At 50.4% G+C, this 27,520-nt stretch overlaps 4 protein-coding genes and 1 pseudogene across 5 annotated transcripts in view; 2 read left to right on the top strand and 3 right to left on the bottom strand.

The window, feature by feature from the left end:
- Window positions 1–15,802, bottom strand: part of LOC119843341 (E3 ubiquitin-protein ligase TRIM7-like) — a 430,179-nt gene extending 414,377 nt beyond the window's left edge. Inside the window, exon 1 of the mRNA XM_043497149.1 lies at window positions 15,563–15,802. The gene's annotated coding sequence lies outside the window, so the exon portion shown is untranslated. The remainder of the gene's footprint in view (window positions 1–15,562) is intronic.
- The window catches only part of LOC119843336 (butyrophilin subfamily 1 member A1-like), a 1,931,986-nt gene that overhangs the window by 1,104,805 nt on the left and 799,661 nt on the right, over window positions 1–27,520 (bottom strand). The window lies entirely within an intron of this gene.
- LOC119843287 (zinc finger protein 850-like) overlaps window positions 1–27,520 on the top strand; it is a 1,467,609-nt gene that overhangs the window by 1,231,171 nt on the left and 208,918 nt on the right. The window lies entirely within an intron of this gene.
- The window catches only part of LOC119843319 (zinc finger protein RFP-like), a 555,398-nt gene that overhangs the window by 394,393 nt on the left and 133,485 nt on the right, over window positions 1–27,520 (top strand). The gene's annotated exons all lie outside the window — the stretch shown is intronic.
- The window catches only part of LOC119843364, a 68,738-nt pseudogene that overhangs the window by 36,293 nt on the left and 4,925 nt on the right, over window positions 1–27,520 (bottom strand).

The raw sequence follows: 27,520 nt of genomic DNA, 5'->3' as shown, positions 1-27,520 counted from the left end.
GAGGAGGGGAACAATTGTTCTCCTTTATTTCTGAGGATAGGACAAGAAGCAATGGGCTTAATTTGCAGCAAGGGAAGTTTAGGTTGGACATTAGGAAAAACTTCCTAACTGTCAGGGTGGTTAAGCACTGGAATAAATTGCCTAGGGAGGTTGTGGAGACTTTGTCATTGGAGGTTTTTAAGAGCAGGTTAGATAAACACCTGTCAGGGATGGTCTAGATAATACTTAGTCCTGCCATGAGTGCAGGGGACTGGACTAGATGATCTCTCGAGGTTCCTTCCAGTCCTATGATTCTATGATTTGCTCATTCTGAAGCTTTGCACATTTGGGCTCAGATTCCACAGAGCTGAAGTGCAGGGCTGCATGTTTTTGGACAGGAATTTCTCCTAGCAACCCAGGAGGGGTTCAGGTTTCATGGACAACTTGGACATTGCTATGATTCAAATGTTCTTAATGCAACCATGATCTGCTTTATATAGAGGGCTTTATATAGAGACGCCGCCCTCTTTCTCTAAGCTGATGCGGAGCAACAGTTGCCAAAATAAAGGAATTTGAATCCTTGATCTAGTCCCTTTGTTCCCTAGTGCTGCTGGGAGCAGAGCACAAGTGGGGGGATCAGTGTTAGCCCAGTGGGTAGAGAGGAAACCAGGAAAGGTGTATTCTATTCTTGGCCTGGCCACATGTAACCTGGAGCCTTCATGCCTCAGTTTCCCCATCTATAAAATGGGGTAATGATACTGAACTCTGTGACGTGCTTTGAAATCGATAGGGGCAAAATGATTAGGTAGGAGTCCTGAGCTCACACGCCTTAGGACGAGCAAAGGATGGTGGATGTACGGGGTTCGTCTACACCACATCTGGGAGCGAGGGCCCCAGAGAGGGTTCACAGACTGGTGCTAAAAGGAGCTGTGTAGATATTGTGGCTGGGGCCGGAGCTTGGGCTCTCGAAGGCTGGAGCTGCGGCATCAATGTGGCTATTTGTAGCATGCCGGCGCAAGCTCCGCTATAGCAAGTCTGTGCATCCGGACTGTGAGCCTCGCTCCCCGCTGTCGTGTGGATGGACCCACAGGAAGCCCCCACACTCCGATCGCTCTCCCCGGCAGGAGCTGCTTGGGAGAGTGAGGGGGACTGCAGGAGGACAGGGTGGGGAGGGGCCCCAACAGCCCCACTAATCCCTAATTTGCCTCTGTTTGTGGGGACTGGAGGAATGCAAAGAGTCACTGGTGCACACAATGAGCTCAGCCGACACAAGCTGGGCAGGGATTGACTGCCCCAAAAGCAGTAGAACCATAGAGATTACAAAAAAGTCTCTCCTTAACCCATGTAGCTATAGTTAGGCTTGGCAGCATTCAATGGTTGCAATTTTGACTAATAATATAGGTTTATTTTTAAGCATTTTTTCTATTTAAATGTTCATATTTGTGGGAATATGTGTGTGTATACAGTGAAATCGACTTTTACCAACATTTACCAATAGAAGTCAAACGTTTGCCAGCCTAGTTAAACCTGTACAAAATCTGGGTGGAGCAGGCCTTCACCAGCTTGTAAGCAGTTTGAGGCAGGGATTGTCTCTTTACAGTGTACGTGCAGCTCCCAGTGGGCCCTGAACTTGGCAGTGGGCTCTGGGCAATGGTTTAATTAAACTCCTAGACTTTTAGGCCAGAAGGGCCCATCATAACCATCCAGTCTGACCTCTTGCTCATTGCAGGCCACAGAACCTGGCCCACCCACTCCCATGGGAGAGCCCTGCGTATGGAGTTGCTCTCCTAGCTCCTCAGTTAAGGTTGAGCTGAGCATGGCACTTAAAGCAGCTATTCAATATCTGTAATATAGGAAGCAGCAGTGGCAGCCGAAGAGAGGGGTTTGCTTCACTCCAGTGAAGCTTGCAGGGGCCGATTTTGTTTCCTCTTTGCCAGTTCATCCGGCTGGCTGCAGATCCATTGCATGTCGGTATGGCCCAAAGAGCTGCTGGGGTGTTCGTTGAGATATACATATAGTCAGTCACCTTTAACTTTGAACCTACAGTAGAGGGAGAGTCACTCATCAGCTGCATCACACAGGAAGCATCCAAACACCAGACCCTCTGTGTAATTGATGCACTCGCAGATCTGGTCTACAAGGGCAGGGCCCATCTCTTTGTTCTAGGTTTGTACAGCATCTAGTGCAATGGGGTCCTGCTCCATGAATGAGGCTCTCACAATCCAATTAATCAGTAAAAACCAACCAAGTTACGGTTCTCTCATCAGAGCTGGTTATAACTGATCTGGTTAAATGGTGTTCACAGACCATGTGTCACCACATTTGCATGGACACTCCCACAGCGCAGCCTGACCTGTAATGGTGCATTCTGGGAAAATCTAAGCAGCTGTGCTGGAGAGAATGGCCTTCTGGGTAAGGCAGGAGGCTGGGACTCAGGGAACCTCCCTTCAAAGATCTCAGCCTTAAGCATTGCTACAGCACCTGATGCAGGCTTAACAGATTTTCCCATGGGAGACTGTCACAGAAGCCTTCTCTACACTAGGGATATTTATCATCACAAGAACCATTCAAACCCATAAAGGGGGTAAATTAACAGATTTTCTGGTACTTTGGCAATTTCATAAAATTAAAAAAACCTCATTTTGGGTCAAACAAAATGTTTCATTTTGACAAAAACTGAAATGTTTTATTTGGCTGGCAGCAAGTTTTTAAAGTTTTGAATTAAAAAAAAAAATAAAATTAAAGGACATTTTGCAATGAAAATTTGTTTGAAACCAAAACATTTTTATTTTATTTTTTTTAGTTTTTTTTTTTCTTCAATGAACAATCTAGTGAACCTGACAGGAAATCGCCAAACATTGCTGTGTTCCCAAATGGTTTGAGCCGAAAAGTTTCACCCAGCTCTATCTGTCAAGCGCTTCAGGCCAATTCTATGTGGCCCTGCCCCTTGCATGGTCATTTGCACCACTGGACAGTGGCTGAATCAGCATGGACGCATTTTACAACCGTTTTGCACTGGTGTGAAACCACTGCACAAAGTGCCGGGGGAAACTAGCCCAGTGCAGGTTTTTAATCCCTCGCTAGGGGCGGGACCCAGCGAAAGGTTTATAAATCTGCTCCTGCCTTTAACAGGCTTGGCTCTTTAGCTCGAGCAGGAGAGACTCATGTTTCACATCCAGAGATCCGCAGCTCAATCCCAGCCAGGGTGTTGTTACCCAGGGCAATATCTTCCCACACACGGTGCCACAATTGATTTACCAGTGTCCAGAGAATGAGATCGCTAAATGTATACCCCCCTGGCTGCACTCAGAAAAGGGATCTGCCCCCTGCACAAAATGAGGGGGACACCCCTGCAGTAAAGGGTTGTTGTAGCACCTGGAACACCTGAAAGCTCGTCAGCTCTGACTCTCAGACGAGAGCCCCAACTTCTGACCCAACCGTGCCCAGGCTGTTAGCATCAAGCGCCCGCAGGCGGTTGTTGAATTCTGCGCCATCCGCCCGGGGCCGGGGCCACCACTCGGCCAACTAGGCGGCTGCCTAGGGCGCCAAGTGGTTGGGGGCGGCGGTGGGGCGGAGGTGCGCTGGGGCAGGGGGCGTGGGGAGGGCCGCCTGCAGCAAGTAACGGGGGGCGGCGGGGAGCTGCTGCAGGGGGGCTCCCCGGGCTGAGGGGAGGGGGCGGCGGGGAGCTGCCGCGGGGGGGGGGACGCTCCCTGGGCTTTCGAGGGCAGGGGGCGATGGGGAGCTGCTGCGGGGGGGGGGTGGCGGGGAGTTGCCGCGGGGCGGGGCTCCCCGGGATGAGGGGGGGCAGCAGCAGGGAGCTGCCGCAGGGGGGGCCCCTCAGGGCAGCGGGGGGGCGGCCGCGCAAGGTGGAAGTTTCGCCTGGGGCGCAAAACGTCCTTGCACCGGCCCTGACGATCTGCCCTTTTCCAGGGCTGGGCCGGGTCCCGGCTCCAGAGGCCGGTCCAGCGTGATCCAGGGGAGCCTTCAGGGAGCTGCAGGAAATCCTTTAAAAACAGCCAAGAGAGAAATGGCCGGGACGGCGCCCACCGCGCCCTGGGGACAGCGAAGTCCGCGTTCAGGGCAGGAGGGAAGGAAAGTCGCCCGGGGGGCAGCGGTGTCTTCACAGTCACTGCGCCCACTTCGACCCACCGTGACCGCCGCGTAACTGTGTCACTCGGTCAACTCCGGCCGAGCCTCCTGCTGCTGGAGCAGCCCGGGCAGCCGACGCCTGTGTCTGTAAACGTCCAAGCTCGGGGGAGGTGAGCCCTGGATAGTTGTGGGGTGTGTTACATCACCGCTGCAAATCGTCCCTCCCAGCCCAGTCGCTGCCGACGGCTTCTCTGTCACTCAGCTACGCTTTTCAACACTCAGCGCTTGGCTACAGGGGGAAATTGACCGGACTAACCCTGCCAGAATATGCCATTTCAGACCAGCTCCCCGGGCAGACGGTATTGTGGAATAAAAAAAGGATTTTGGTCCAGAAGAATTACTCTCCTTGGGGTTTTGCTCTAATTGTTCCAGAATAAGGTGACTTTTGTTCCAGAAGAGAGTGTCCACATGCTGTCCAGAATAGCTACTGCTGTCAATTCCCCTGTGTAGACAAGCCCTTATAAAACTTCCATGGACTTCAGTGGGGCAGGATCAATTCAACCCTATAATCTGTTTAACAGTGCACAGTACAATGGGCACCCTGCACCCTCATTTGGGCCATTGGGTGCTATAGCCATAGAAATAATAATAATAACAATATTAATAATTAATAAAAAGTAATACATCTCTAACAATGTAACGCCCATTTCTTATCTAGTGCTTTTCATCAATAGATCCCAAGTGCTTCACATGTACTGACCCTCCCAACATCCCTGTGAGATAGGGAAAGGCTGTTACCCCTATTGTACAGATGGAGAAACTGAGCCACGGAGAGGTTAAGGGACTTGCCCAAGGTCACTCAAGAAGCCTGCGGTGGGGCAGGGGATTGAAGCTGGGTGTCCCAAGGCCTAGCTAGTGCCCTAACTACTAGGTGATCCTTCCTCTAAATAAGAAAAAGATGCCAAGAAACTGAGCCGCTGGAGCACTAGCCACTCCTTCACTTAGGAGTCATTTAGCTGCATTCTAATTCTTGAATCAAAAGTTTCAGTGCAAAAGGTTCTTGGCTAAGAGGGAAAGAAAAGTGCCAGAATCCTGCTACCAGGATATTCACTCAGGATGAAATTTAAGCTGGGCAAGGGCTAGGCAACACTTAAATCCCACTTCAAGGCCTTATGTGGGATTTGAAGGATGTCTGGTTATTACACATTGCAAATGACTCACCATCCAGAGATCTGCAACACTTTGGACTTCCAGCCATGCCCTGGGTGGCTTGAAATGTTACGAGGCATTAGTGCTATGTGACTTCCAAATGACCTGACCTCAAAGTGTATTCCTGCCTCATTTTCACTAACAAAATCACCCCCAATCTCCTGGCCGCATGCACATTAAACCCCTTCCCTTATGTTCCTACTATCGGGGATGCGGCCCTGCTGACACCTCCACCATCAGGGACTTGGTGTAGGGGAGCCCTGCTCAGACAGCAAACTGATTGGACAAAATTCACCCTGCAGACATTGCCCCCCACCCCACTCCTGAAAGAAACTGAGCTGCTGACTCTGTGCATCTCACACATTCAGTTAGGAACCATTTAGTTGCATTTTAATTATTGAATCAAATATGTATGTGGCTGTAAGAACTTCTGGGCAAAGGGGGAAAGAAAGAGAAGCCCCAGGACTCCTGCTAGAGAGAGCAGCACTGTACAGAGCATGAAGAGAGATTCCCTCAGGGGCTCTCTGCCTCTCTGTCCGGGGGTGGATCGCAACCTAAATGGGAAGTCATTGCAAGGAGATGGATTGAGAATGCAATTCATAAGCAGGCTCAGAGGAAAGCAAGGCAATAGATTGACAGTTCAATGGATTCCAACACACGAATGAGATCGCTGATGACCTGGCCAGAACTGGACAACTGGAAACTCGGGTGGGAATGACAACAGGTGAAGATGAAAAGATGAATGCTCTTCTGATTGAGATCAAAGCATCTTGGAGAATAAAAACGCCTGTCGTGAGATTGCGGACGGGGTATGCGGTGGGAATGACAATCACTAGAGATGAGACCGAGATTATATGCCTTCTGCATGATGTGGCTGGAACTTGTTAACTTAACACCTGCCCACACTTGTGAATGTAATAGTATAAGGAAAGGGAAGCTTTTCAGATTGGACACCTTGGATTAAGCCGTGACAAAAGGATCCCATACAAGTTGCCACATTCATTCTCAAACTTCCTGGCCCAATACAATTATTGCAGGACAGGAAAAGAGGCAGACAGAATGAGGGCGCACCTTGCCTGCTTCCTAAACCAACTCCGCTCATCTCCTGGCCATAAGAAGGCACGCACCTGCCATAAGAAGGCACGCACCGCACAGAGACCCACCCACCCACATGCTGGATCTGTGTGTTGGGGTGGGGAGGGGATCTAGTCTATAGGGTACTTACAAGGGGCTTGTGAAATACTGTCTGCCCCCTGGAACGTGTGTGAGCAGCAGAGGTGAGTCGGTAGGGAGACAGTGCAGGGAGAGAACACCTCCCCACAGCAACCCACAGACGGCAAGTTTATATGGGCTCATGGTGCCTGTGCTCCAGCAATATTCAGGAACGTGGGCACGGCTCCACCAATATTTGGGCTTATATTTTCAGAGCCGTCCCGTCCATAGACCTGGGCCCCATGGGGTCTAGGACGGCCTGGCAGAGTTAGCAGGGGGCTTGGTGCCAGCAGCAGCAAGAGACCCAGCCCCAGCCTGCCCCAGCCTGCTTCTTCCCGCCCCTGCTCTGCCCCCACCCCCACTCCACACTTCCTCTAAGCACCTGCCCCACCTCTTCCAGCCCCTGCCCCGCCCCTTCCTGCCCCTGCTCTGCCGCAACCCCATTCCGCCCCTTCTCCCAAGCTCTCGCCCCCTCCCCACCTCTTTCTGGCTTCCGCCCCCTCCCCCGAGTGACGCCGGGAGCTGGCAGGGTGGGGTGGAGTGGAGTGGGGCGGACTGGGGCCAGGTCACTTGCTGCTGCTGGTGCCAGGCCCCCGCTAACCCCCAGGCTGCCCTGGCCCCCATGTACCCTCTGAAGGGCAGGGCTCCCCCAAAGCGGTTGCCTCGGTCCGTCCTATGGACAGGACAGCTCTGCTTGGATCCGTTCTGGGCACCACCAAAAATTATACAAACCTAACAGCGCCCATGCTAAAACCTTATTATCCGTGCAGCTGGGTTTGGATGATTCACCCTTCCCCCATTTCAAACACTGCACCTTGCACCTGACTGAGAAATAAATCTTAAACTACCAACAAAGTCTCCCTCTCCCTGCACGCAGCATCCAGTCTCACCCCTCCCAGCCTTAACAGGGCCCAGCCGGGTACATCAGTGCCCACAGCCCTGAGCAAATGCCTGCCAGAAGCCATGATCTGGGCTTCTTTATCTTGCTAAATCTGTCACGTCGTAAATGGGAGATTTCCTCTCACAGCAACCCTTTGGGAGCCTAATGAGTTTCCACACTGGGAACAGATTTCCATTGAGCGATTTCCTCAGTGTCTACTTATCTTAATTTTAATGCTTCCTAAGTCACACAATGCATGAGATCTGTACAGTGGAAGTGGGCTGCAAGCCAGGTTACTTGATGTACCTCTGATGGCAGGATGGTCAGGGACCCTGGGGTCAGTGAAACGCTCCACCTTTAGAGAGACAAGGCGCATGGGTGAGGTGGTATCTTTCGTTGGACCAAATTCTGTTGATGAGAGAAACACGCTTTCCAGCTACACAGAGCTCATTTTCAGGTCTGGGAAACTGAAGAAGAGCTCCGAGTAAGCTTGAAAGTTTGTCTCTCTCCCCAACAGAAGTTGGTCCAATAAAAGGTATCAAGGTGACCAGATAACAAGTATGAAAAATGGGGATGGGGATGGGGTAATAGGCACCTATATAAGACAAAGCCCCTAATATTGGGACTGTACCTACAAAATTGAGATATCTGGTCACCCTAATATCATCTCACCCACCTTGTCTCTCTAATATCCTGGGACCAACGTGGCTATAACAACACAGCCTGCTGAGTCTTCGAAATGTGTTAGTGAACACAGGAATCACTTGGTTACATTTTAAGTATTTAGCAAAATGTTTAGATGAAAATCAACGCAGGAGAAAGAAAAGGAGGATTCAAGGGGGACTTAAAAGGCCGCACGGGTCTTGTAGGGCGAAGTAGTTGCACAGAGACAGATTGAGGGATGGAAATACAGAACATGAAAGAGGAAGATGGGGACTGAGGCGGGAGAATCAGAACAAAGGATAATAGCAATATCTAGTTCTTATAGAGCATTTTTTGTCCATAGATCTCAAAGCACTTTACAGGTGGGGAAGAAGAGTCATAAGGAGGGAAATTGACTTACCTGAAAGTCACACAGTAGCCCACTGGCAGAACTAGGATTAGAACCTCTATAGCCAGGGCAGCATGCTATGCCACTGCACCATACTTACATGCCTCTGGAGATGTAGACTAAAGGGTTAGGATAAGGAAGGGGCTGACGAACCTGACACATGTTCTGTACCAAGCATGATATCAGCACTTCAACAGCAACTATCGGAGAATTGCTCCCTTTTTCTCTATTGCAATAAAACGTGCATCTTACTTTGGTGGAGGCGCCCTGGGCTGTGTCAGACTGTTGGAAAGCAGAGCGCACTCAGCAGAACCCATGCAGCGGAGATCCAGACAGCGAGATGAGAAGAAGGAGAATTAAAGAAGAAGCTGGGTACTGAAGTCTGGGCTGCCTGCCAAGCCTGTTTATTACAAGACCCAAGCCTGCGGTAAGATGACTAGAGCCCTGCAAGTCTTCGGATAGCCACTTGATAGCCGGGGATAGCCACTTGGCAGCCATGGATGCGGAGGCAGATATCCACGGCCCATGTTTGTGGATGGCGGATCAGATGCGGATACAAAGTTTGTATCCGCGCTGAGTTCTAAAGATAACTCAAATCTCACCATGTTTACTTCATCAGGCTGCAAACACAGCTCCAGGGCACATATGGGATATTCCCATCACCCTTTCATTGAGTGAGACTTGAGTGACATGCAACCCCCCCCCCCCGATCACTTTCCCTGTGCACCCTAAAACCTCCCCCCCGCTCCTTGCTATGATGGGGCGCCTGCAGATGTCCCCAGCACGGTGGACATGGGGGAGAATGAGCCCTGCACATCGAGCAGAGTGACTGGGCAAAGTCACTTTGCAGACATTGCTGTGGGGAAGTGTCTCTTTAAAGGGCCTGGCACGAGCTGAGTGGAACCAGTTCTCAGACTGTGCAGAGCTGATCCGTAGAAGGTCATGGTCACTGAATAAAGACAAAACAACGAGGAGTACTTGTGGCAACCTGATGAAGTGGGTTTTAGCCCACGAAAGCTTATGCTCAAATAAATGTGTTAGTCTCTAAGGTGCCACAAGGACTCCTCATTGTTTTTGCTGACACAGACTAACACGGCTACCACTCTGAAACCTGCATAAAGCCAGTGTCCCGCAAGTGCTGTCTGACTGTTTACTGAACACCACAGCTGCCCTCCAAATTGATGCAGGGGGAGAAGGAGGTGTAACCTTCAGCAGGAAGGATCCACCTGGAAGTCATTGGGGTAAGAGAGGGGAGGAGAAGTGGGGTAAATACATCCTGCATTTTCTTCTCTCCAGACACCCTGTGTAACCCGCTGCTCAGCCCCTCCAGCTGAGCCCAGCCGCAGAGTACTGAAGAGTATTACAGGTAGTGACCCATAAGCCTGACTCTAGCTCAAGGTGTGGTGGGTCATACCTTTTAGATCTGGAAGTACCCAGTTCAATCCCCGGCGTGTCAGCCAATCTGGGTCAGTCACACCTGTTTGCAGCGCTGGGGAATACTGTCCCTCAGAGCCAGTGCAGGCAAAGGGGCCAGTAACACACCTCCTGTGTCAGTCTACACATGTACATGGGTCGCTCCTGCTGGGGAAGGATGGTTTTGTGTTCAATGCACAGGACTGGCCTGTGGGAAACCTAGATTCAATCCCCAGCTCTGCCACAGATTCCCTGGGCGACTGTGGGCTAGTCACTGCATCCCTTTGGGCCTCAAGTATCCATCTTTAAGGAATAATAATCCTTCCTGTTCGTTAGCTCTTCGGGGCAGGGACTGTCACTCACTGTGTGTCTGTGCACAACTGGGGCCTCTAGGTGCTAAAGGAACACACACAAACACTAAGCCTGGTTTCCACACAAACAACCCTAATGATGTTTAGGAAGCGAGCGCCTGTACTTCGCAACATGTGACAGACGGTGGTGTGTGCGCTGAATGAATCCAGCCCTACCAGTCATCATGGTTTGCTGCACAGCTGTAAGCTACAAGCTGGCAGCCAGCCCAGGAGAAACAGGCGATTCTGACATCTCAACCGTTCTAGCGGGTCTCACTCACAGCCGGTGGCTCTGCTGAGCGAAGGAGCAGTGGCCATGTGGAAGCTCAGTCTCTCCGCTTGACAGCCATGGACCTGAATGCTGCAGCCCTTGGGAAACCTGAGAACCCAGCCTGTGCAGTGATGGTCCTCCCAGCCCCCCATAACTAAGCAAACCCCAGACATTAACAATCACATTTTTCTGGTGAGGTTTTTCCATCTCTCCCTGCCTCCCTTATCGTTGGCTAGCCCTGGGACCAGCACAGATGTGAATGGGGGAAGAGAGCACCCTACACTGGATTCACCCTGGGCTCAGTGCAGGGATGGAGGGGTTGGAGGAGGGTGGGCACTGGACTTCACTTCCCTCTGTTGGAGCAAAATCTTAATGCACCCCACCCCCCTCACCACCACCCCATCCCTGCCATTGTACAGAAGACCCAGGCCTTACCAGTGCAGAGGGAGACTTGGGGGGCAGGAGGGAATTTCAGTGGCTGCTGCACTCAGAGAGAACCACCCGCGATGCCTGAGGCCCGGCAGAGCCTGCACTGAGGGCTCCTTGTCCAGGACATGCTGGGACAGCTGCCCTGGAGTGAACCGGTTTATGTTCCTCCTAATGCAGGAAAGTGAAGATCGGGGCCTTGTCACCAGCATCGATACCCCCAGTCACAGTACAGACAAACCCGGATCCTGCTGGGGGCCCAGCTCAGGGGAGGTGAGAGCTCGGAACTGACCCCACCACTACCCAACAGCCCAGATCCCCCCCTCAGGGCTATGACTGATCCTTCCCCATAGACTCTCCGGCCATCCCCACAGCCCAGAATTGCCCACCCCCCACCTCCACCTCCCAGCAATGTCTCCCCGAGGTGAATCCCTCACAGCCCAGCATGCAGGGATCAGAGCTGCCTCTGTCCTGGGCACCCGAGACTGAGCAGAGATGTCACTGCAGTTCCTCAGTCTGTGTAATAGGAGCCACTTCACTGCTTTCTCATTTCGTTACAGAGGGTTCAGCTCCCCCTGCTCGGGCTGCTCCATTCCCAGCATCAGAGACACAGCCAGGAAGGTATCAGATGTTTTAGTGAGAAAGGAGCAGAGGAGACAGGTACCAGCTTTAAAACCCAGAGCTGAGATAAGCTTCCTCTGCTAAATGCATCCTCCACTCCTAGGCCAGGTAACAGCGAGGAAGATGCAACACTGGGGAAGAGCCAATTAAGACCAGAGTAGGAGGTGGCATTGGGTGGGGTAGCCCCATCCTCAGCCCAGAGAGAAGGGAGGAGCTGCCAGCATCAGAGGAAGTCCAGGAAGCAGGGAGCAACTTTAATGGGAGAGCCCAGCCCTGCCCAGAGGAAAGGCAGGATGTTGGAGAAGAGCGATGGGGAGACCCCCTGCACTGGGGTGAAGCAGAGGGATGCATCAGCCCTCAGGGCAGAGAGCTCTTTTCTGGCCCTGCTTGGTGGGAGTGTTTCTGTTCGTCAGCGTGGGCATGAACTCAGCACCAAGATAACTGTCAGGAGTGTTTGTGTGACTTCAGCTTGGGATCTCCTCACTTTACAATGGGTTTATTTGTTGGGTTGTGTGTCATGGCTGCTGTCGCTTCAGTTGGTAACTTTAGCTACAATCTCATGAAGCTGTTTTTACTGGAATTTTCTCATAATTGGAAGATAATCTCCACCTGCAACCTCACCCTGTCTGAATGTTCCTAGGGATTCCCTTCTTTTTCTCTCCCATGCAGACGGCAGAGTGTCTGAAGGGGAAAGAATGAAAGAGACGAGATTTCAGGCTTTCATATTTATAACAGCATTCCCACTCTGAACTCCTAGAATTGTGTTTCCATCATGACAGAGAAACAGACAGAGAGGCCCAGAGACACACAGAGGTATTTAATATAAACTAATCTGAAACCTTCTCTTTCCTCCCTCATTCAGGCACCTCCCAGCAAAGGAACCAACATCTTGCAGCCTCACAACTATCCCAGGACACACAATCTGTAAGTGAGATCTAGTTTTCCCTCCTCATCCCCTCCCACCCTTCAGACTCCAGTTGGTTTGTCTCATTCACTTACAGCCTTTTGTCGTAACCTAAATTCAGATCATGCAAAGACTTTGACATAAAAGTAACTTTACCCACTTCGGGCCCTTTGACACTAATGGGATGTTCAGAGTTAGTGAAATCCTGGCTCTATTTGTGAGCTGTTGGGTCTGTTTACTCAGCGTCTCTACAGAGAGCAGCACCATGGGGCCCTTGTCCTCCATAGAAATATGCATCATAATAAAATCATTTTATCCATGTGGACACTGAGGCGGGGAAAGGTTGACTCCATGGGCTTGATTCACCCCTGTACCAGCAAAAGGAGCGAGGGGAGGGGCTGTTCAGTGGCTGCAGGGGCCGGTGCAGACCTTGGCACAGGCTAGGGAAGTTCTGAAGCCAGCCAGAGCTACCTCCCTGTGACAATGGCCCCGGGGTGCCTTGCCCAGCGTGCAGAGTGTCAGAGGCCCAGCTTTACATGGCCCATGTCCCTCTGTCCCTGCTCCATTCCCCTCCCTCTTCCACCCGCCCTCACCACCCCCACCCCATTCCCGGCCCTCTCAGGAACCCGCCTTGGGCCTGCAGCTGCTGGGGAGGAGGCACAAGAGGCTGCTGTGCTGGAGGGATCCCTCATCGTGGGGGAGGGGCTTTCTCCCTCCCTATGGCCCATTTGGCCCAGACTAGCTGCCCTACGGGACCAGAGCCCAGTGATGGGCTGGGGCCAGCTCTAACAAGTGGCTTTTCATGTAGAGTCTAGATTTTGAGTGTAGCCTTTATATCCCTGGGCCTGGTTCTCAGAGGGGTTGGGCACCTGCAGCTCCCACTGACTCCCCCTGCAGCTGTGGTGGCTACACATCTCTGGAGCACCTGCCCTGCAGCTCTCTCCTTGGGAGAGAGAAACTCAGGTGCCCCAAATTAGGCCATTTTGCTAAATTGGGGCCTTCATACTGTAAATTTTGGTAGGTCATGAATTAATGTGAGACATCCTGATGCCCAGGCTCCTGCTACATCGGCTCCATTTGTCTGCTTTCCATCCACTAGTTATTATGCTCAGTACTGAGAATTGGTACAAAGGTCATTTCTTAGGCATAAGTTTAGAGAGACTGAGATTGTACATTTATACTGAGTGACTTAGCTTTGGCCTGGTTATCAGTTTGCTTGACATAAGGGACATGTCGCTTTAAGTGACCTTCTTATTAAGTGATGAGTTGCTGTGTTGAACAAAGAGATGTTTTGACCACACAATGTGCTTAAGGAAACAGACACCCAAATTGTACTGCCCGGGAGCAGTTAGCGAAATCCAGAAATCCCTATGAGGAGAAAAGAGTCAAAGTGAGCTATGCATAATTAGCAGTAATAAACCAATCAGAAAAGAGAATAACATGAAAATATCTTGAACAGCAAAAGACCTGACAATAAAAAAATTCATGAATGTGAATTGTGTGAGTTAGATAAGATACAAATATTAAATAACACTCAAAGGTGATTGGCAAAGAACTAATAAATATGTAATTTGGATGTGTATAATATGTCAACATTGTAAGGGGTAATAAGAGCTTCCTAGGAGAAATCCCCCATGACCCGCCTATGCCCCAGGAGAAGGGAACTGGCCAGCATTTCTTTCTATATGTGATGGCAAGTATCAAATGTCCCCATGGTTGGTGATGGGGCACTAGACAGGGAGGCTCTGAGTTACAGAAAATTCTTTGCCAAGTGTCTGGCTATTGGGTCTTGCCAAAATGCCCAGCGTCCAACTGACCACCATATTTGGGGTCTTGAAGGAATTTTCCCCATGACAGATTGGCAGAGAGCCTGCGGTTTTCCTGCTTTCCTCTGTGGTATGGAGCACAGATCACTTGCAGATTTAAGCTAGAATAAATTTTGAATTCTCTGTGAATTGAAATCTTTAAATCATGATTTGAGGACTTTGGTAACTCAGCCAGAGTTTAGGGGTGAATTGCAGGAATGGGTGGGCGAGGTTCTGTGGCCTGCAATATGCAGGAGGTCAGACTAGATGATCATGATGGTCCCTTCTGTCCTTAAAGTCTGTGAGTCTAAATTGTTTAAATAAGGAGCGGAGTCTTTCTAAAAGATTTGCTGTAGCTCAACAAGACTGTATGGGCTCAATGCAGGAATTATGAGGGGAAATTCTCTAATCTGTATCCAGGTCAGACTTGATAGTCCACATGGTCCCTTCTGGCTTTCGTAGCCAATTAGTTCACTTCATTATCCATCTAGTGTTGTGCTGTGTGATGTTATGATTAACTCATAAGCTATGTTACATATAATTAATGTAGGCTAAACAGATTTCAGTTGTAGGATAATAGAAGTATAAGGTTGATAAGTATTTAGGTGTGATAAGTATGCATCAGGTATATAAGTAAAGCAGAGCAGAAATGCTTTCATACAATGAAGGCTACACACAGATGAATGACACATTGAAACCTGTGTCGGGCAACTTGTGATGCCATTAATCTGTAATTAAAATCCAAAGTTATTACCCATTAGACTGGACAGCAACTCGGTACCTTGTACTCCTGGGCAGCTTCCTGTATGGGAACCACCGTGTGAGCGCGGTGAGCCCAGGACTCTCTGCAGATCACAGAGATGGGGGTTTGATCCTCTTCACAGAACAGTTTCAGAGCCTCCTGGTGTCTCTCACACACCCAGTCCCCTTCTGTTCCCTTTGTTGCCGTTTGGCTATTTCTACGACATTTGCCAGCTGCCTGGTTTCTCTGTTGCACAGTTTCTCTGCACTGAGGGCAGGAGATGGCCCTATTGGATCCCTCCCAACATTGGCCGATGCAGGCTCGGCAAAAATTGTGCCCACATTCCAGAGTGACAGGTTCTCTGAAATACTCAAGACAGATGGGATGGGACATGTAGACAGGGGCGGCCCTAGACTAGCTGCCAGCAACTGGCACCTTAGGTGAACCATGCAATCGGCGTTCCTACCCCCAAACCGCAAGGGCAGATCTAGGCTGAGGTTTTTGGTAAACTGGGAAACATTTTGTGTTTCACCCAGGGCAGCACCCAGGGCCAACAGTCAAATCTTCTAGGGTTTTTGGGCCGATGCTGGCGTGTGTCTCCCCATCTCACACTTTTCCGATCCTCAGACAGGACGAGTTGGGGATGAGCCGTGTCTGGATCCAGAGTCACACTCGCTGAAGAGAGAGAATCAGAGCTGAGGGGCAGAGCTCAGCCCTGGGGGAGGCTGGAATAATTTCTCACTCTCCCCAGCAGCCCAGTTCTGGCTGGGACAGGCCTGGATCCCAGGGAGCTGCCTCTGTCCTGGGCACAGGAGACTGAGCAGAGATGTCACTGCAGTTCCTCAGTCTCTGTAAGGGGACCCATTTCATCAGTTTCTCATTTCCTTGCAGAGGCTTCAGCTCCCACTGCTGGGGCTGCTCCATTCCCAGTGGCAGAGGCACAGCCAGGAAGATGTCAAGAAGGTTTAGTGAGGAGGGAGCAGAGCAGGCAGGTAGTGGCTTCAAACCCCAGAGGCAAGAAGCTCCCTCCCTTAAATGCATCCTCCACTCCCAAGCAGGGAACAAAGAGGAGGATGCAGCACTAGGGAAGAGCTGCTTAAGAGCAGAGAGTAGGAGGTGGCTTTGGGTGGGGTACCCCATCCCCAGCATAGAGAAGGGAGTGGGGCAGCATCAGAGGGAGAATGTCTCCCCAATCCAGGAAGCAGTGAGCAGCTCCAATGGGAGAGCCCAGCGCAGCCCAAAGGAAAGGCAGGATGTTGGAGAAGAGCGATGGGGGAGTCCCCCTTTGCCAGGGTGCAGGAGAGGGATGTGTCAGCCCTCAGGGGAGAGAGCTCTTTACTCATTCCTCTCAATTTAATATGAAAAGTCCGATGAATGTCTATGAATACCCCAGGGTCAGAGTTAGGGGTGTTTGGATGCTGCTTTGTGACAGTGTTTCTGTTCATCAGCACTGGCGTGAACTCAGCACCCAGACTGGTGTCAGGATTGTTTCTGTGACTTCATCTTGGGATCTCCTTAGTATTTCATATTTTTATTTTTAGGTCTGTCCATAGGCACCAACTCCGTGGGTGTTCAAGGGCTGGAGCACCCATGGAGAAAAATTGGTGGGTGCTCAGCTCCCTGCCCTGCCCGCTCTGCTCCAGCTCACCTCCGCCTCCGACTCCTCCGCGAGTGCGCTGCTGCAACCTGCTTCTCCCCCCTCCCTCCCAGCGCCTGCGCCGCAAAGCAGCTGTTTCGCGGGGCAGGGAGGGAGGGGGAGGAGGGGGAACGCGGCACGCTGGGGGAAGAGATGGGGCCGGGGCCGGGATTTGGGGAAGGGATCCAATAAGGGCAGGGAGGGGGTGGAGTTGGGGCGGGGACTTTGGGGAAAGGGTTGGAATGGGGGCGTGGCCAAGGGCGGTGAAAGGGTGGAGTCAGGGCAGGGCCAGGGGCGGGGGGGCGCGAGCACCCACCGGCAGAAAGTTGGCACCTATGGATCTGTCTGCATCATGTGTGGTGTTGGTTTGGTTTTTAACTTTATCTACAGTTTCATGAAAATGTTTTCATGGGAATTTTCAGATCATTTTAAAATAATCCCCACCTGCAATCTCACCCTGTCTGAACGGTCCTAGGGATTCCCTTCTTTGTGTCTCCAGTGCAGACAGCAGAGTGTCTGGCGGGGGAAAGGAGAAAAGAGGCGAGATTTCAGGCTTTCATATTTATAACAGCATTCCCACTCTGACCTCCTAGAAACTCTGTTTTCATCATGACAGAGAAACAGACAGAGAGGCCCAGACACACACTCAGATATTTAATATAAACTAATCTGAAACCTTTTCTTTCCTCTCCCATTCAGGCGTCTCTCAGCAATGGAGCCAAGATCCTTGCAGCCTCACAACTATCCCAGGCTACACAATCTGTAAAACAGATTTACTTTCCTCTCCTCATCCCCTCCCACCCTTTGGACTCCAGTTGGTTTGTCTCATTCACTTACTGCCTTTCGTCATAACCTAGATCAGATCATTCAGAGACTTTGGCATGAAAGTAACTTTACCCACTTTGGTCCCTTTGACACTAACAGGATGTTGAGAGTTTGTGAAATCCTGGCTCTAACTGTGAGCTGTAGGGTCTGTTTACTCAGCGTCTCTACAGAGAGCAGCACGACGGGGCCTTGTCCTCCACAGGCAAAAATAGAAATAATAGTAAAACCATTTTATAACTGTGAAAATTGAGGTGGGTGAAGGTTGACTCAGTGGGACAGATTCACCCCTGTAGCAGCAGGAGAGGGGTGACTCTGCTGTTCAGTGGCTGCAGGGGCCGGTGCAGACCTTGGCACAGGCTAGGGAAGTTCTGAAGCCAGCCAGAGCTACCTCCCTGTGACAATGGCCCCCGTGTGTCTTGCCCAGCGTGTAGAGTGTCAGAGGCCCAGCTTTACACTGCCCATGTCCCGTTATCCCTCATCCACCCCCCTCTCTCTTCCACCTGCCCTCACCAACCCACTCCATTCCCAGCCCTTTCAGGAACACGCCTTGTGCCTGCAGAGCTCAGTGACAGGCTGGGTCCAGATTTAATAAGAAGCTTTTATAGTCCTGGTTCTGAGAGGGCCTGGGCACCTGCAGCTCCCACTGACTCCACCTGCAGCTGTGGATGCTACACGGCTCTGGAGCACCTGCCCTGCAGCTCTCTAGTGGGGAGAGAGAAACTCAGGTGCCCCAAATTAGGCTGTTTTGCTCAATTTGGGCCTGAATGGTGTGACCTTTGGAAAGTCATAAATTACTCTGAGACTTCCTGATGTCTGGGCCCCTGCTACATCTGCTCCATTTGTCACATTTCTAATATTTATTATGTTCAATATTGAGAATCGGTACAAGGGTCATTTCTTATGCAGCAGTTGAGACAGACCCAGATTGTGTGTTTGTTTACACCGACTGACTTGGCTTTGACCTGGTTTGCAGCTTGCTTGACATACAGTAAATGTTGCCTTAAGTGACTGTGTTATTAAGTGATGTGTTCCTAAGTCACTATGTGGGACAAGGAGATATTTTCATCACACATTTTGCTTTAAGTCAACAGACACCCCAAATGTACTACTAAGGAGCAGTTAGCAAAGTTCAAAAACCCCTATGTGGAGAAAAGTCAAAGTGACCTATGTATAATCAGTGGTAATAAACCAATCAGAAAAGAGAATAACATGAAAATATCTTGGACAGCAAAACCCCTGCCAATTAAAAAGTTCATGCAGATGAGTTATAGAAGATACTTAATATTCATAGCACTCAAAGGTGATTGGAAAAGAACTAATAAATATATAATTTGGATGTTTATAATATGTCAGGCAATGTAAGGGGAAGTCAGAGCATGACAGGAGAAATCCCCTGTGATATGGCTACCCCTCAGGAGAAGGAAAGGGGAGCAGGAGGCTCAAGCAGGGCTGGCGGTTAGCCTCCCCAAGCCTACAGTTCTCCTGCTGCCGCCCATACACTGTTGGCAACCTGAGTTCTCTGGCTGCTTCCACAACATTCCTGAGCTGTCCATTCGGCCGGAGGTTCCTCTGGGTAAAGGTCCCTCTGCACTGAGGGCAGGAGACGTCCCTAGCGAATCCCCCCCAGCACTGGGTGATGCAGGCTCGGCAGAAACTGTGATCACAGTCTAGAGACACCGGATCTTTAAAATACTCCAGACAGATGGGACAGGTCAGTTCATCCTGGAGAGTTTTTGCTGGATTCGCAGCAGCCATGGCTTCTAGTGCAGGAAAGAGACCAGAGAGGAGTTTAGGTTCACTTCCTTCTTCTCAGAAATGGGCTGATTGAGGTTGGCAAAGTTATTCTGCGTTTCTTTTCTGGGTGTGGTCTCATGTTGCCATGAAATCTGATTTCCCCCATGAAATCTGGCTATTGTAGGGGAGGGCCAGGGCTAGGGGCACCCCAGCCAGGTTTCCTACCATGTGCCAGCTGCTAGTCCCGGCCTGGGCTGGGGAGGGAGGGGACTTTCTCTTCCCCTCCAGTGGCCACTTCTGAAGCTAGCTCAGACCCACCTCCGGGAACCTCTCCCAGCTGCAGGAAGCTCCGAGGCTGCTGGCTGGAAGCCCAGCTCTGAAGGGAGCAGAGAAGTGGGGTGGCTGTCAGCCCCTGACCAGGGTGGAGAGGCCACAGCCCAGGCTGTCAGCCCCCCACTAGGGTGGAAGGCTGCCAGGAACACATAGAGGTATGGTAACCCACCCTTCCCTACCCTGAAGCCTTCACTTCTGTGCAGCTGCTGGCAGTGATGCTGGCTGTGGCTTTTGAACTGGGCATCCGGCCAGCAGCCGCTGTTCTCCAGCCGCTCAGCTCTCAAGGCAGCCGCCCCGCTGCTAGCAGCAGCACAGAAGCAAGGCTAGCAGTCCTACAACTCCCCTGCAATAGCCTTGCGACCCCCCCCCCCCGCCCCATGACCCTCTTTTGGGTCGGGACCCTACGGTGACAACACAATAAAAATTTCAGATGTAAACACCTGAAACCATGAAATTGACCAAAATGGCCCTTGAATCCAGTAGGGCCCGAGTGATGTGTCCAAATTGACATTAATGCCACCAAAGTGTTGTAGATACCCCACTGCCCTGCAACCTGCTCTGTCCTTATAAACATTAGAGCTGGTCAAAAAAACTCTAATGGAACAATTTTTTTGTCAGAAAATGCCATTTTCTTGAAATCAAAACTTTCTTTGGGACTGTGTCCACTTGGATGATTTTTTTCCAATGAAGCATTTCAATCAGGTTTGTGACGCTGTGTGGAATATATGGGACACTGTATGATACTATTGATACCAAAATTATAAAAGTGCAATGATTCTTACCCGATATAGCCTGAAAGATATCAGTGGGAAAGTTATAATTTACTAAATATGATAATCATGTTTATATATTTGTATCATGAGTTATGAATATGCATGATAGATCTGTATGTCAAACTGATGCTGTGTATCTGGGTGACACCCAGAGAAATTGGTATCAGCACCATTTAGCCTATTCAATGGCCCATCAAGAGGCATCAGCTTTACAATGGATCCATTGAAAGAAACCAGGGGCTACACTGTATGATTCAGCAAGACATGTAGGGGCATGCCTATGGAAGAGAACTCAAAGGCTACGTCTACACTTGCAGCTGTCGGGTGCCTGGAGTTAAACCTGCCCTCAGACACAGCAGCAGGGAAAGCGCTGCCGTGTGTTCACACTGTCAGCTCCAACCACCGTTGCGGGGCCACATTTGCGGCATTTGCAGCAGCTTTCGGAGCAGTGCATTATGGGCAGCTATCCCACAGAGCATCTCTTCCCATTCTGATGCTGAGGCTGGTGGGAAGGTGCGGGGGATCGCAGGGCATCCTGGGTCCTGTCCCAATGCCCTGTCATGCATCGCTTCGCATCCCAGCAGTCAGTTCGCTTCCTTCCGCATTTGGTGCCATCTTTCAGCGGTTTCTGTGCAGTGCGCTCTGTCATGTAATGGATTCCGAACTGTTCAGGAATATACTGATGGGTCTCACCAGCACGTCACGAATTGCAGTCGAGTTATTCCTTAAACTACAAAGTGACACTGAGGAGTCTGACAAAGAGGTTGACATGCATAACGCATACGACGCGAGATTGCTTGTGGCATTCATGGAAGTGCTGACCCCAGTGGAATGCCGCTTTAGGAAAGTGGGAAAAAAGTGGTGGGATCAGATCATCATGCAAGTCTGGGATGATGAGCAGGGGCTGCAGAACTTTCGGATAAGGAAAGCCACTTTTATGAGACTGTGTGCTGAGCTCACCCCCGCCCTGCAGTGCAAAGACATGAAATTGAGAGCTGCCCTGCCGGTGGAGAAGTGTGTGGCGATCGCAATCTGGACACTGGCTACTCCAGGCAGCTACTGATCGGTCGCTAACCAGTTCGGAGTGGGCAAGTCTACCGTTGGACTCATGTTGATGCAAGTGTGCAGGGCCATTAGTCGCATCCTGTTTAGAAGGAATGGGCAACTTGCGTGACATTGTGGATGGCTTTGCACAGATGGGTTTCCCTAACTGCAGGGGGGCGATAGATGGCATGTATATTCCAATTCTGGCACCAGCCCACCTAGCCTCCGAGTACATAAATCGGAAGGGGTATTTCTCAATGGTTCTCCAGGCGCTTGTGGATCACCGTGGGCATTTCACGGACATTAACTCAGGCTAGTATGGAAAGGTGCATGATGCACGCATCTTTTGGAACACAGGCCTGTTCAGGAAGCTGCAAGCCGGGACTTTCTTCCCGGACCAGAAGATCACCGTAGGGGAAGTCGAAATGCCTACTGTGATCCTTGGAGACCCAGCCTACCCTTTAATGCCATGGCTCATGAAAACATACACAGGGAACCTTGACAGCAGCAAGGAGCAGTTCAACAACAGGTTGAGTCGGTGTAGAATGACTGTTGAGTGTGCTTCTGGCCATTTAAAGGCCCGCTGGCGATGACCATATGGGAAGCTGGACCTGGCTGATGATAGCAGCCCTACGGTTATAGCCGCGTGCTGTACTCTCCATAATATTTGTGAAGGGAAGGGTGAAAGCTTCACTCTGGCACGGACTGCTGAGGTTCAGTGCGTGGAGGCTGAATTTGAACAGCCAGACACCAGGGCTATTAGAGGGGCACAGTGTGGGGCCGCAAGGATTAGGGATTCCCTGAGGAAGCAATTTGATGCTGAAATCCAGTAATGTTTGGTGCCCTGCACAGGAGTACAGTGGTTCCAGTGCTAGTAGGCATCTGGGTTTTCTGTGTATGATGCACTGACTAGCAGTGCCTGTTGCTTTCCTGGATTATGCTTGCTTTTAACTAATGCAATAAAGAATGTTTCCAAAACCAAAAAATTCATTTATTGAAAAGAAACACAACTGCTGGAGAAACAAACATGGCATGACATATCTGTACTGTGTGGAAGGAGGGACGGGTGCGGGGTGGGGAATGGAACAGTCACAAATTTGCGTATGTCCTGGTATCGTATTCAGCCTTCCTGTCTGTGTGGTGCACTTCAGGCTGGCTAAACTGCATGAGGATGGGGGTTGAGTGCAGTGGACAAGGGTTGGAATTTGCAGGGGTGGACGGTGAAGGTAAAGGTGATGGAGGCAGCTGGTGGAGATAAGAAACCAGATGTTGTTGAAAGTGGGTTGGTGGTGACATGGGGGTGCAAAGGAAAGAGTTTTGGGACAGGGGCTGCAGGGGGGTGTGGGAGCGGATCTGCTCCATATGCAGTGCTACGAGCACCTGCATCGAGTCTGGTTGGTGCTCCATGATGCTTAGGAGCCACTCTGTGGCTTGTTGCTGGTGATCCACATTCTCCTGGTGGACCCTCCTTTTAGTCTCCCTCCACTCCTGTACTTTTTCATTCTCAATAAGGGACTGCTGCATGACTTCATGCAGAAGGTCCTTGGTTCTTCACGGCCGCTCCCTGAGGCTGCGTAGCCATTCGGCCGTTGATAACAGGGACGGCTGGGATCTCAGGGTTGCATCCGTAAAGCCAAAATGCAACATTTTACAGAGGCAGCATTTTTACCACTAGACAGAGCAATGATTTGGCTGAACTTAAACACAAGCACAGCTCACACAATAGCACAAACTGCCTGTCCCAAGGCGAGTGCACATAACCCATAAGAGCCCTGAAATGGTGTGTAACCACAGGGGCAAGGGGGACTGATTGTTCCAGGGCCATACTGTCTTCTGGAGTTCTGTGTCTTGGGGAGAGCCAACAGCAGCAGGGGGCCCCTATACTCAACACTCTCCCCACATTTTCCACAGGCTGGGTTCTTCCTGGAAGATATCTCGCTGCTGAGGGTGACCTGGGAAGCAAGGGAAGGTCTTCTGCAACAGTGCAGCTTCTGCCCTGCCCCTTATGTGGCTTGCCTGTGTGCAGCAATGGTCCCCCCACCCCTCATGACACAGTGGCGTGGGTATGTTACCCTTATTGGGACAAGGACCACTGTAGCTCTGCCAAGGAACCTGCGCACGTGGATTGCCCAGCTTCTGCATGAGACCTTCGATGAGATCACTGAGGCTGATTACCATGATGTGAGAGAGCACATCAACGCCCTATTCCGCAAGTAGGCATGCACGCAGCCCCAAGCCTTCTTTCTGTAACCCTCCTCGCCCCAACAACCCGCACCCAACAACTCCCTTCCCAAAATAAAAGCCACTTACCGAGCATCTCCTCTGCTGTTTCTTCTTCCCCAAGCACTGCCCCCTGTGACAGGCTACCTTCTTCCAGGCTTGAAAACAGCTTCTGCCTGCATGCATCTAGGGATGCCGGGCCATCCTCTGGCTCTGGGTCCCCCTCCTCAACACCCTCACTCCTGCTTTCCTCCTCCTGGCCCGTTGCTCTCTGGGCTGGCACAGCCTCAGAAGTATCCATGGTGCTCTTCAGAGTGGAGGTGGGGTCACTCCCAAGTATCGCGTCCAGCTCTTTGTAGTACCAGCAGGTCGTGGGGACAGCACCAGAGCGGCGGTTTGCCTCCCGTGCCTTGTGGTAGGCATTCCGCAGCTTCTTCACTTTAACCCTGCACTGCACTGCATCCCGGTCATGGCCCCTTTCCATCATGGTCCTTGATATCTGCCTGAAGGTATCGTAATTCCTACGGCTGGAGCGCAGCTGGGACTGGACAGCCTCCTCTCCCCAAACGCTGCTGAGATTCAGCACCTCGGCATTGCTCCATGCTGGTGATCGCCTGGCGCGTGGAGACATGGTCACCTGGAAAGATGCACTGAGAGCACTCCACGTGTCGCTGAGCAAACAGGAAAGGGACTTTCAAAATTCCCAGAGAATGTAAAGGGTGGGTCTGACAGTTGGTCACCTGAAGGCAGGGCAGTAGAATTCAAACTGATGACCAGAGTGCCTAGAAGAGGCATTGTGGGACGCGTCCTGGAGGCCGATCAGAGCGCATTAATAGACCAGGGCATCCACACTGGTGCCACTGCGCTCCAGCATGGGCTCAGCAAGCTCTATGCTTCTCATGGAGGTGGATTACCAGGAGCGCTCCAGCTACGGAGTCCAGATGCTCTACATACCTTGCCAGTGTGGACCCCTAAGGAGTTAGGGTGCCTACGGCGGATTTAATTCACTCTAACGTGCAAGTGTAGACAAGGCCTAAGGCTTTTTCATGCCATGTGCTGTGAAGCTTGTGTTTGGGACAAAGGAAGTACAAGACACATGACAAAAAGAATATAAAAAACAGCTGCATCATCTCAATTTTGTCTTCAATAATCCTGCTTCCTACCTCTGGAGCAACTTCTCTACAAACTGAAGCATTGAACAAAGGACTGAATGACCCATCCAAGCTTTGTGTTCCAGAGGGACTCCCAAGCCAGCAAACTCAATACTGCTAAGAACCTGTTATATGGACTTTGAAGTCTTATGTGTGTATCTGATTGGTGATTGCATTTAACAAGTCTCTTCTTGTGCTTGCCTTTTCTTTTGTAATAAACCTTTAGTTTTAGACACTAAAGGATTGGCTGGCAGTGTGGTCTTATGGGGAAGATCCAGATTAATATTTACTTGTTAATGTGGCTGGTGGGGATCAGAAGAACATTTTGTATATGTGAGCAGAGTTTCAAATAACTTCACACTGTACTGGACCTAGGTGCTGATTGGGAGATAGAGAACTGGAATGCAACAAAGGGGGCTGTGTGACTTCTTTTTTGCAGCTTCTTGCTAACCAGTATGGGGGATCAGGAGCACAGTTTGTGACTGGTTGGTGAGTCTAATTTCAGTGTTAACCACCAGTTATGGAAGAATCTGCTCTCCTTTAGCAACCTGCCCTGACTGTGGCATTTTCACCGTGGGCTGCCCCAAGCACCTTGGGTCACAAAGTTAAAATGTTCCTGTGACAAAGTGGGAATGTTCTTAATGTTTTCTCTGAATACTGTGTGGGTGTCTCAGTTTCCCCTATGCAGTTCTTAAATATCTAGGTGGTGGGAAAAAGGTGTATGATTGTTGCAGAGCCCTAGAGGGCAGGTGTGTGTAGGGGTCTGCACAGAAAATGGCCGACACCCTGTCTCCTGCCAGCTGATGGCCTGGGTCCCTCCTCTGCAAAGGTGCCAACTGAAGGTGTTAGAGTAGCAGTCCTGTTAGTCTGTATTCACAAAAAAGAAAAAGAGGACTTGTGGCACCTTAGAGGCCAACAAATTTATTTGAGCATAAGCTTTCGTGAGCTACTAAGGTGCCACAAGTACTCCTTTTCTTTTTAACTGAAGGTGTTGGAGAACAAAGAGATCAGGTGACCTCCTGGCCTGGGAAAGAGACAAAGGCTGGAGGAGGAGGGGGGGGGGAAGGTGGGAGAGGCTGGGGGGAGACTGCTTGAGAGAGTTTCAGTTTAGAGCTGGCTGGGGAAATGGAGGGAGGGCCAGATGGGGCTCTGGCCTCCCTGCTTCCCAAAGAGGGACCTGACTGAGGGGTCCTCGTCTCTGTACCTACAAGCTCTGTTTTAGACAATGTTCCTGTTGTCTAATAAACCTTCTGTTTTACTGGCTGGCTGAGAGTCACGTCTGACTGTGGAATTGGGGTGCAGGACCCTCTGGCTTTCCCAGGAGCCCTGTCTGTGCGGACTCGCTGTGGGAAGCGCACGGTGTGGAAGAGGATGCTGAATGCTCCGCGGTCAGACCCAGGAAGGTGGAAGCTGTGTGAGCCGCTTGCCCTGGAGACAGTCTGATCACAGAGAGGAGACTCCCTCAGAGTCCTGACTGGCTTCGTCAGCATCACCTGGTGACTCCGTGACAGTTCCCTTTGGTTTTTCAGTTTGAAAACAACTTTGTCTCAAAGTGCATTTTACATTATCGATGATAATATACAATGAAAAAGTCAAAATCAGAATAGAACTCACAATTTTATTGAAATGAAACGTTTCAATTCACCCCAAATTATTAATTTTTGTTTACCATTGTAGGATAGGGTTTTTTTCATTCTGATTCAGTACAAAAAATAAAAATGGAATTTCTCACAAAAAGGACATTCTGGTTCCTGACCCACTCCAGTGCAAAGCACCAATTCCTTCTCCATCTTACGAGACGTATCCAGCACACGAGCCATATAGACAGCAACATCTAAAGACCTGTGACTGAAGTTCCGTGCCCACATCTCTAGCTACTTGTTTGCACCTTCTTCAGTGAGACAGCCACGGAATCCTTTCCAGTAACTACACTGCGTGCAGATCTGGTCACCCCTTAGCAAAAAATATTTATTTGAATTGGAAAACGTACAGAAAAAAGCAACAAAAATTGGGCAAAAAAAGTGATTAGGGGTATGGAATGTCTTCCATATGTGGAGCGATTTATAAGACTGGGACTTTTCAGCTTGGAAAAGAGACAGCTAAGGGGGGATATGATAAAGGTCTATAAAATCATGACTGGCATGGAGAAAGTAAATAAGGAAGTGTTATTTATTCCTTCTGGTAACTAGGGGTCACCTAATGAAATTACTAGGCAGCAGGTTTAAAACAATCAAAAGGAAGTATTTCTTCACACAACGCGCAGTCAACCTGTGGAACTCTTTGCCAGAGGATGCTGTAAAGGTCAAGGCTATAACAGGGTTCAGAAAAGAACTAGATAAGTATAGGGAGAATAGGTCCATCAATGGCTATTTCCATGTTCATTCCCCCCCTCCACCCCTCACTGTTCTTCAGACATTCTTGTCAACTGCTGGAAATGGCCCACCTTGATTATCACTACAAAAGGTCCTCCCCCGCCCCCACTCTCCTGCTGGTAATAGCTCACCTTAAGTGATCACTCTCCTTACAGTGTGTACGGTAACACCCATTGTTTCATGTTCTCTGTGTATATAAATCTCCCCACTGTATTTTCCACTGAATGCATCCGATGAAGTGAGCTGTAGCTCACGAAAGCTTATGATCAAATAAATTTGTTAGTCTCTAAGGTGCCACAAGTACTCCTTCTCTTTTTCCCATGAAGATGTTTTCACTGGGATTTGTCTTTAAATTATGAGAAATCTCCACCTGCAAACTCACCCTGTCTGTGTGCTCCAAGGGGTTCCCCTCTTGGTGTCTCCAGTGCAGACAGCAGAGTGGCTGGTGGTGGAAAGGAGAAAAGAGATGAGATTTCAGGC

The sequence above is a fragment of the Dermochelys coriacea genome, chromosome 14, assembly GCF_009764565.3.
Source record: "Dermochelys coriacea isolate rDerCor1 chromosome 14, rDerCor1.pri.v4, whole genome shotgun sequence".
In the NCBI taxonomy this organism is placed as follows: domain Eukaryota; kingdom Metazoa; phylum Chordata; order Testudines; family Dermochelyidae; genus Dermochelys; species Dermochelys coriacea.
The sequence above is the reverse complement of the archived record's forward strand: the minus strand, read 5'-3'. Positions and strand labels throughout refer to the sequence as shown.